This window comes from Lithobates pipiens, unplaced genomic scaffold, assembly GCF_037356315.1.
Source record: "Lithobates pipiens isolate NorthernLeopardFrog02 unplaced genomic scaffold, aLitPip1_a1.2 Scaffold_18, whole genome shotgun sequence".
NCBI lineage: Eukaryota > Metazoa > Chordata > Amphibia > Anura > Ranidae > Lithobates > Lithobates pipiens.
Genome location: NW_027507758.1, coordinates 117,237,638 through 117,248,178, shown reverse-complemented (window position 1 = coordinate 117,248,178; position 10,541 = coordinate 117,237,638). Strand labels below are relative to the sequence as shown.

General features: G+C 40.6%; 1 long non-coding RNA gene across 1 annotated transcript; it reads left to right on the top strand.

Annotated features, from left to right (window-relative positions):
• LOC143987376 (uncharacterized) lies at positions 1–10,041 on the top strand. Its single transcript, XR_013276634.1, has 2 exons — positions 1–3,234; positions 3,281–10,041. It is a non-coding gene; the product is annotated as an uncharacterized LOC143987376 (long non-coding RNA).
• Positions 10,042–10,541: the final 500 nt, after the last annotated feature.

The following is a 10,541-nucleotide window of genomic DNA, read 5'->3' as shown; positions in this document are numbered from 1 at the left end:
ACCTCAGTGGCTGTGAATTGGCTTAATCTCAGCTGGCAACTGTGAGCAGTTAATAAATTATCTCACAGTGGTCTCTGGGATTATGTTAAACACTGCAATTCCATCACTTTATGGATCAATAGGTCTGCATAAACATCTCAATCAAAATTTTGTGAAGCTGTAAAAGGCTAAACACCATGCAAATGAACAGTGTCTAATAGCTGGTCAAGCTTATTTATTTACAAGAGTAATGAAATGTCTGTAACCTTTCAGCTGTTGAGGAACTACAAACTGTAGTATATGGCGCAAGACTACTGGATGTTTGCATATTGTCAAGACTAAGGAATTGGACAAAATTATGCAGAGATCACATTAAAGCAGTACAAAACCGCCATTATTTTCTGAAACCTGCAAAGCAAAGTTATAATATGCTAGTATGCATCACATACTAGCACATTATGTGAACCCCACCTTAAAATGAAGCCCTCCAGCGGCACGCCATCACTGCTGACAGGGCTTCCATTCTGTAAGATAAATTATCTTCATCCGCTCTTCCTTTCAGATTGGTGGGCTCTGGTCCTTTGATTGGACAAGCCACTGTGACGTCACTCCTCCACATGCATGCATGTTCACGGCACAGGGCTCTGAAGGAACTTCATACCCCACATGCGCCGGTGAAGTCACAAACGGCCCTACAAGTAAAAATCTCCTAAACGGTGCATGTTTAGGAGATCTTTACTGTACCTATAGGTAAGCCTTACTATAGGATCTTTAATCACACATCACCAATCATTCATTAGGAAATGGGGGGGTTCAAATTTAAATGTGCATAGGAATAAGAGTAGATCTCACACATAATTCATTGGATACAAAAATGGAGGGGGGCCAGGCTGCTGACGTACTTCATCCGGTCTCCCGGAAGTGGGGAGAGGGTTCATGTAAAAAACAAGTACCCACAGCCCCCTCTCCCCTGAAAGGTGCAAAATGTAGCACCGGAGGGGGGGTCAGATAAGTGTAAGCTCCACTTTTGGGTGGAACTCTGCTTTAACACTGGCAAGGGTGGGTAAAATTATCAGCTTTTATTTACTCATGCAAAACCTTTATCCCAAAAGAAAAACAAGTTGCTGTAACTGATTATAAAGTGTGAGCTGGAGTTTGGCTTCAATTTGTTAGTGGTTCCAAATCTACCAATTCAGTAACACTGCTGCTCTCTGCTGTGCCTCCCGTGCTCATTCCTCCATAGTTGTGTATCATTAATACAGGAGGTGTATTAATTGTCAGATCACCAGGTGAAAACAGCAGAAAAAGCCAAAGAAAAGGAGACGAATGGAGCCACCACATTGAATAATTGGTAAACTGCAATATAGTACATTTTTGGTTTTGGATTTATACTGCTTTAACACTTGAAATGGTTCAGGTGGCATGGTCCATTTTTTTTATCTTGGCATTTATTTTCTGCTCCTGATTGCTCATATGAGTATCCCTATCTTTGAACGGGTCTGAATGTGAGCCAGTGAAAATTCCTTTTTGTATGTTCCTTGCATCTAGTTCTAGCTTCCCTCTAATGCTGCGTACAAACGGTCGGACTTTCTGACGGCAAATGTGCGATAGGAGCTTGTTGTCTGAAATTCCGACCATGTATAGGCTCCATCGGACAGTTTCCATCGGAATTTCTGTCGTACAAAATTTGAGATCTGGTTCTTAAATTTTCCGACAACAAAATCCGTTTGCGTAAATTCCAATCGTGTGTACATAATTCTGATGCACAAAGTTCCACGCATGCTCAGAATCAAGCAGAAGAGCCGCACTGGCTATTGAACTTAATTTTTCTTGGCTCGTCGTACATGTTGTACATCACCGCGTTCTTGACGTTCGGAAATTCCGACAACTTTGTGCGACTGTGTGTATGCAACACAAGTTTGAGCCAACATCCGTCGGAAAAAATCCCATGGATTTTGTTTTCGGAATGTGCGATTGTGTGTGCGCGGCATTAGGCTCCTTTCACATGGGGTGGACTCTACTTGGATCAGCAGGGAATCTGTCCGCTGATCCCCTACTGGTCAGAGCAGAGAGGGAAGTTGGCAGGTCTGTGTCCACTCAATTTATGCAGAGTAGCCAGCTCTGCCGGAACTTCTACCGAAAGTAAATACTCCCCTGTCCATTTACACTTATCTACCTCCGATCTGCCTAGATGAAGGAGGATGGATCCCTTTCCATTTGTTTTTAGCAGACCGGATTGGAGGTAGACAGATGGAAACAGACACAAGTTGGTTTACACCCACCAGTCCCTAGGGGTGAATGTACCCTTTTACACGACCGTTCTGATAAGGTCCACCTGTCAGTTTTTCAGGTGGACCTTATCAGAACGGTCGTGTAAAAGGGGCCTTAGCCCACTAACTCTGCAACCTATAAGACTAACTTATACATAATTTGAGTTAAAACTAAAATGGTACTAAACCCAAAACAAAAATGTTATATATTGCAGCTTACCAATTCTTTGATGTAGTGAGTGCATTGGTTTTCTTTTTTTAACCAACTGATTACTGGGCACTTAAATCCCCCTCCTGCCCAGACCAATTTTCAGCTTTCAGAGCTGTCGCACTTTGATTGACAATTGCGTGGTCATACAGCACTGTACTCAAATGACATTTTTATAATTTTTTTACCACAAATAGAGCTTTCTTTTGGTGGTATTTCACCTCTGCGGTTTTTATTTTTTGTTAACAAAAATGTAAAAAGACCAAATTTAAAAAAATATATATATATTTTTTTATATTTTGTTATAAAATTTTCCGAACAGGTTTTCTCCTTTATTGATGTAGGCTGATGAGGCTGCACTGATGGGCACCAATAGGCTGCACTTATGGGCACCAATGGGCTGCACTGATGGGCACAGATAAGGCAGCACTGGTGGGCACTGATAGGTGGCACTGGTGGGCACTGAAAGGCGGCACTGGTGTGCACTGAGAGGTGACACTGAGAGGTGGCACTGATGGGTGGCACTGAAGAGCGTTCATAGGTGGCACTGGTGGACACTGAGAAGTGGCATTAATATGTGGCACTGATAGCTGGCAGTGATGGCCACTGATAGGTGGCAGTGATGAGCACTGATGGGTGGCAGTGTATGGGCAGTGTATGGGCACTGATGGGTGGCAATAATGGGCACTGATCGGCACTGGTAGATTACACTGATAGGCAGCACTGTTAGGTGGCATTGATGAAGCACTGATTGGCACCACTGGTGGGCATTGATAGGTGGCACTTGTGGGCATTGATAGGTGTTACTTATGGGCATTGATAGGTAGCACTGTGGGCACTGGCAGGGGGTAGTGATTGGCACATATGAGGCAGATGTGCCTTCTTCCTCTTCGGGACCAATGTCCCTTGCACATAAGCTGGCTTTTTTCTCCTCACGCTGTCAGTGTGAGGAAAAAAAGAAAACGATTACTGTTTATACACGTGATCAGCTGTCAACTGGTCACGTGGTAAGGGGACGGGATCAGCCCCTTACTCAGATCTGTGATCACCCAAGTCTCAGGGAATCGGTGATCATAGCGCACGCTACATGCGCCTTGCAGGGGGCGCACGGGGAGCGTGCAAAGGGGAGGATGTCATATGAGGGGCTCCCAGAATTTTAGGTCCACACTGTAGCCGTAATTCGGCTATAGCATGGACGTCAGGTGGTTAAGCTCTTTTCCTTTATTTTCACCTAGCGATCTGGCAGTTAAAGCGTGGAGACAAATCGTTACACACAAGACTGCATTCAATGTTCATCTTGTTTTAATGTGAATCCTTTATCCCAAAAAGAAAAAAAAACTGTTGCAGTAACTGCTTAAAGTGGTTGTAAACCCTTACAACACACTTTGACCTACAGGTAAGCCTAGATTAAGGCTTACCTGTAGGTCCAAGAAATATCTCCTAAACCTACACGGTTTAGGAGATATTTGCCGAAAGACAGGCACCGCTGTCTACGGTGCATGCGCTGTATCACTGTATAAATAAAAACTGTCAGGTAAGGGGTTAACACTAGGGGGCAATCAAGGGGTTAAGTGTGTCCTAGGGAGGTACTTTCTAACTGTGAGGGGACTGGACTGACTGGGAGTACAGAGAGATTGCTGTTTCTGATCACTAGGAACAGACGATCTCTCTGTACCCCTCTGTCAGAACAGGGATGTGCTTTGTTTACATAGGCAGATCCCCATTCTGCCTCTCTGAGGACCCACATATCGGCCTCCCCTCATGCACGAAACGGCATACCCGTATGTCGTTTCGTGCAATAGAGCCGCTCTGTCACAGTATATGTGCGGTGAGCGGTCCTTGGGTGGTTCATTTGTTGGACTAAATCTACTAGTCCATCTAACATTACAGTTTCTCCAGACTGATAATGCTGCTCTTCAAAGGTGTCCAAATTGTTTCTCAACCCTAAGACCCCTTTCCCACTGCCAGCGTTTTTTAGGCGCTACAACGCTAAAAATAGCACCTGTATAGCACCTGAAAAAAGCAGCTACTCTTACTCCAGTGAGAGGAGCCGAGGGCTTTCACACTGGAGTTGTGCGCTGGCAGGGCATCACAAAAAGTCCTGCCAGCAGCTTCTTTGGAGCGGTGAAGGAGCGGTGAACTCACTGCTCCTCCCCTGCTGCTCCACTGCTGCTCCCCATTGAAATCAATGGGGCAGCGCTGCGATACTGCCGGCAAAACTCCGCTCCGATTACGTTTTGCAGGGGCAGATTTAACCCCCCTTTTCGGCCACCGCGGCTTAGTGTGAAAGGGGCCTAAAACTGGACGTGTGTTACTGCGGGACTCACCAGGTGAAAAAAAAGGGGAAAAAAGCCAAAAAAAAAGCAAAGTAATGAAGCCACCACGTTTAAGCTACACTTCAAGTAGAGTTAGTAAGACAGTCAACAGTAAATGGCTTTGAACATGCTTGGGACAAACATAGATCTATACTCAAAAAAAGTTAATGAAAAAATAATAATAAGAATAATAATAATAATATAATATGTAAGCTCTAAGGAGCAGGGTCCTCTGATTCTTCTATACATATATTGTTTCTTGGTTTAATACTGCTTTAACTTGTGAAGATAGAGATATAGGATCTACTTATGTTGACTTGCCTTTAAATGATGCAGACATAAGGCTATTGTACTGACCCAGACTCTACTAACTGGTGATCCACTGACCTACAACAAGCAGACAAGATCTAACTTTCCTGCATCAGTGACTCCCTCTGCAGTAAAGCAAGGATACACTTGTGCAGGTCACAGATTGATTTCATTTGATCCATTCAAAAACACACAACTGCACAATCAAAAACTCATCATTTAGTTAATGTTCACATATAGGACAGCTAGTGAATGCAGGTCTTGAATCATTTCCTATACAGTCACAAATTTCGATTTTGATGTCGCAGATACTGCATCAGGAACTGATTGGATGATTAATAATTACCATCAGTTCTTAATGCATTGCCTCCAGCATCTAATCAAGCAACATGCCATTTGGTAACAAATTGCTTTCATTGTGCTTTGGACAATGGTTTAAAAGTAAGAGCTTATTTGTTCTAAGGTAATAAATGTCATGGAAATAAAAAAGTATGATTCTGTCACTTTGCCCATTCAGCAAAAAAAAAAAAAGAAAAAGAAGAAAATGTAAGATATGCAATTGATAAATGTGATGAAATAAACATAGATATGCTAATCAGTTTATATATACTATAGTAGCATGCATTTATTATACCAATTTTCTGAATTTGCTAAATTGATTTCTATTTCATGTTAATTGTGAAAATTCTAATAAACATTAATGAAATAGAAGTAGTTTGAAGAAGTAATCTTAAAAAAAAACAAAAAACTTTTCTTTCAAAGCTGTATATATATTTGAAAAGAGTCCACAATGCATGCATGTCGTAGTTGCCTTATGATTTCCTATTTATACAGATTTTTGTAATGAAATTAATTATGCTTTTGAAGTGAGGTTGGGGAGCATAGCCTGATAACTCCAACTTGAGCTTATCTTAAAGAACTGGCTAGCATTAACCAAACAAAGATTCAGAACTGCTTTTTCCTAATAGATCAGTCAGCTAATGGTATCGTGTGCTGTCTGCTAGTTTATAGACATCCACAACCTGGCCCCCAGCTACATCACTAACCTAGTCTCAAAATACCAACCTAATCGTTCTCTTTGCTCCTCCCAAGACCTCCTGCTCTCAAACTCTCTTGTCACCTCATCCCATGCTCGCCTTCAGGACTTCTCCAGAGCCTCTCCCATTCTCTGAAATGTTCAACCCCAATCTGTCCGATTTTCTCCTACTTTATAAACCTTCAGACGATCCCTGAAAACTCATCTCTTCAGAGAAGCCTATCTGGCGCCCACCTAACAACTGTACATTTATCTTCTCAATCAGCACATCACCCACAGTTATTACCTCTTGTATCTCTTGACCTTCCCTCTTAGATTGTAAGCTCTAAGGAGCAGGGCCCTCTGATTCCTCCTGTATTAAAGTGTATTGTATTTGTAGTGTCTACCCTCAAGTTGTAAAGTGATACGTAAACTGTTGGAGCTATATAAATCCTGTATAATGATATAGCTATATACAGTACTAGCAGTATGGCAGAAAAATGACAAAATAATTCAACACTCAGTTGGTATCTCTGACTCAGCACTCATGGAAAATGTGTTACTTTAAAATAACAGGAGCAGCTACTATAAAAATAAAACACTAAAGCAGAAATATGTCACAGCAACAAATACCTTAACATTAGCAGAGCAAAAATAATCCAAACGTTTTAGGATTTGTTAAAAGTTCACTAAAATAGTTAAATAAGTATGAAGTCAAGTTTATATATAAAATGAGACAGATGTAAATGTAGGATTGTCCATCACAAATAGAACATTGCAGATAGTAATTCAAAACAATTGCCTCCTCCAGTAATAGCGGTATAGGTTTACTTATTAATAAATGTAATCGTTTATTGATTGACATTAGTCAGCATGTTTGAAGTGAAGTACCTTTTATTACATATTATATTTAGGGGTTGATTTACTAAAACTGGAGGGTGCAAAATCTGGTGCAGCTTTGTATAGAAACCAATCATCTTTTAACTATAGCTATATTTAGTTAAGCTTTGCCAAAAATACTGTAAGCTGATTGGTTTCTATGCAAAGCTGCAGCAGATTTTGCACTCCACAGTTCTAAAAAATCAACCCCATAGTCTGGTAATTGGAGTTCTATGCAATATAATTGCAGAAAAGGCTTTGTTCGCTGATCTAAACGTATTAAAATTTATTTTTAATCTATAGAATAACCAATTTCACCTGAATTGTTCTACAGGAAAACATTAAATTCTTTCCACTTATTTTATCCATATATTCTGGACCTGCCAGGCTATCGTCATGTTCTGGGCAAGAGTCATGGACATGGTTAGGGCAGTTACATCTGTTGCTCTAGGACAGTGCATGGCGATTTGCCTTTTAGGATTAGTGGGAAAAAAAATGTATACAGTGGCAAAAAAAAAACACAAAAATAAGCTTGCTGCTTTTCTACGTGAGAAAGGAAATTGTATTAAACTGGAAAAAAAATTGGCTCCAACCTCACTAGCCTTTTGGAAACATTTAATAAATAGTAACTTACTGCTACATAAAGATACATATTATAATAGAGGAAATAAAAAATAAAAAAGTATGAGAAAGTTTGGTCTAGTTGGATAGCAGATCCCACATCTCCATCTGAACAGTCCATAGAATAAACATAAAGGAACAGGAAAATGGCAAGAAAGATAGATAAGAGTGAGCAGGTGGCCACTCTACAGAGCAATAAATATGAAGAAATTCAAGATAGGAAAGCGAGAGGGTATACAAACCACACCAAGGTATGAGTTTATTGGGGGAGAATGAGACTCTTGTATAATGCAAATGTGGGAACAATATGTAGAAGCTCCTGTGTGAGTTGAAATAGGAATGGAATGTACGTGTTATCTGTATATTGGAAAAAACAATAAAGAAATTAAAAAAACGTTTCATAGAGAAAGACAATGATTTACAGTAAATCCTTAAAGAGGGATTCCACCAAAAAAAAAAATATTAAAAGCCAGCAGCTATAAATACTACAGCTGCTGACTTTTAATAAATGGACACTCACCTGTCCCGGGTTCCAGCGATGCCGGCAGCCGAGGCCGATTGATCGCTCGGCCCTCGGCTGCTGCCGCCACCATTCTAGGTGAGGGAATCAGGAAGTGAAGCGAATCGGCTTCACTTCCCGGTTCCCTACTGCGCATGCGCGAGTTGCGCCGCGCAATAGGAAATCTCCGCGCTGTCACTGGGACCCGTGTGTGTCCCAGCAGACAGCGCGGCAGGGCAGGAAATGGCGTAGACTCCCACGGGAGTCTATGCTCGGAAGTGGGTGTAAATACCTGTCTTTGACAGGTATCTCCACCCCCCTCCCCCCTGAAAGGTGTCAATTGTGACACCGGAGGGGGGGAGGGATCCAATCAGCGGAGGTTCCACTTTAGGGTGGAATCCCGCTTTAAGTTCATTAACTTTAACAGAAGAGCTGAAAGTCTCTGCCCTTACCCGAGATCAGCTTTGGTGACATGCGCTGATTATTTGGACACGTTCTGCTGTAGATGTTCTTAAAGCCGAAAAGGTTTCTATCGCTGCATTTCCCTTGACAACTAATATGTCTTATCTAAGATTATTGGCGATAATGAAGACTGCAAACAACATTCACCTCTCTCATGGAAGGATGCCAAAACACCAAACAATTTCCCTCAGTGATTAAGTGCAAATAGTAAAATTCTTTCCTGGATAACCTCTATAGGTCATCCTGAGGCAAGATAATTTGCAGTGAAAGAAAAGTGTTTCATATGTTTCATGTGTCATTACAGTGTAACATGGAAAGATATATTTGCATAATGTCTTTTTTTTTTTTTAAAGGCCAGTAGTGCAATTATAGGTAAACCTGTACTTTGCACTCTACAGGCAATGTACCGGGTTTACCGGACAGCAGACACCCCACTGGTGCTTCTTATACTTACCTTGCATGCTATCACACACATTTTCTTTGACTTACCAGGTTCCCTCAAAAAAAAAGTTGTGTAAATTTTGGATTTGCTCAGGGACACATCAGTGCTAAGCTTTGTGAAGTGAAACGACCATGGTCTTTTTAGGCACCAAGACATGGAAAGGATTGTATAAAATATAACAACTTTTATTTCATATCTTAAAAAAATCTAATAGCTAAACATACATAAAATAGATTAAAGTACTAAAAATAAGTTACTGTTAGGGCCAGCGGATCCACATCAATTCGAGAAGGTTATTTGTATATCAGCCATAGGTTGTAAGGCTGTAGGTGTCCAAAAAGGATTGGCGTATATTAACGTAGCTTGTAGAAGCCAACATTTTTTCACGACAAAGAGCTTCCTCGGGAGCTTGAGCAAATATTCAAATCTATATGGATGAGAAAGTAAAATGAAAAACCGGTACAAAACATATATTTAATACATGCGTATAATAATAGTAGTTCACTTTTTTGGTTGATGCTAAAACCAGAACCATCCTCAGGTGCAGACAGGGTGGCACAGTGGATGTGGGGACACATGCATAAACGCAACCAACCACCAGGGAGCATTCAAGGGCCACAATAGCATCTGACAATAATAGAAAAAACTGCACAAGAATATCATTTTTATCATTGATCATCAGCACTAAAAACTCTCCATGCAGCCATATAACAGATCTCTGGCCTGGTGATAGGACACTAAAAAACGCAGTGCTAAATTGTGGAAAGCAGGGGAGTGTTCTATATGGTTTTCCATAGCTGGAAGTACATAGTTGTTCTCAGGGATATGGTTGATATTGGGGCAGTTGAGAGGCATGTGAAAGATAAGTACAAGCACTGGAGGATTTATGTTATTGAATCAACCTCAAAGAAGAACAGAAGGCAAGGAGAGAAGAAAGAGAAAAGTACAGTTCACTTTAAACTCACATTCAGTGGTATTCAGTTGATATATTTCTATCTATAACAGAAAACAAAGTTAATAAAAAGTTTCAATTTCATATGTATTATGCATCTTGTGTATTCTCTGGAGGCAAGAATCTTGAGGTTTGCATCAGTAATAGATAACCTCATTTACTATGTAGGAGATATTGTTTTAGGTACAACATTGCAAGATTTGCTTGTTAATGTAGTTACGCTGGGTGTTTTTTTAAGTATATTAGAATATGATTTAGCTAGTTGCCTTAGGGGTTAAGAGAAACAAGATAAAGGACTACCTCTTCAATTTTGAACAAACTTTTTGAAAACTTGTTCTTCTGGCGTTTTGTCCCATTTAGACTTGTGGTGACATATAATTTGCCAACAGAGCTTAACCACACTAAATGTGTATTTGGGTTGTGATAATTTAGCCTTTGCCTGCACATTTTGCACACAATGATGAATGTGTCTTCTTGGAATGTGGGAAAAAAAAAACCTGTATGCTGCAAAATCCTGATCTACTAGAACGTCTAAGGCCAAATCTTGTTCGAAGATCAGCTGCAAAATGAGAAGAAAGAACATCATAACC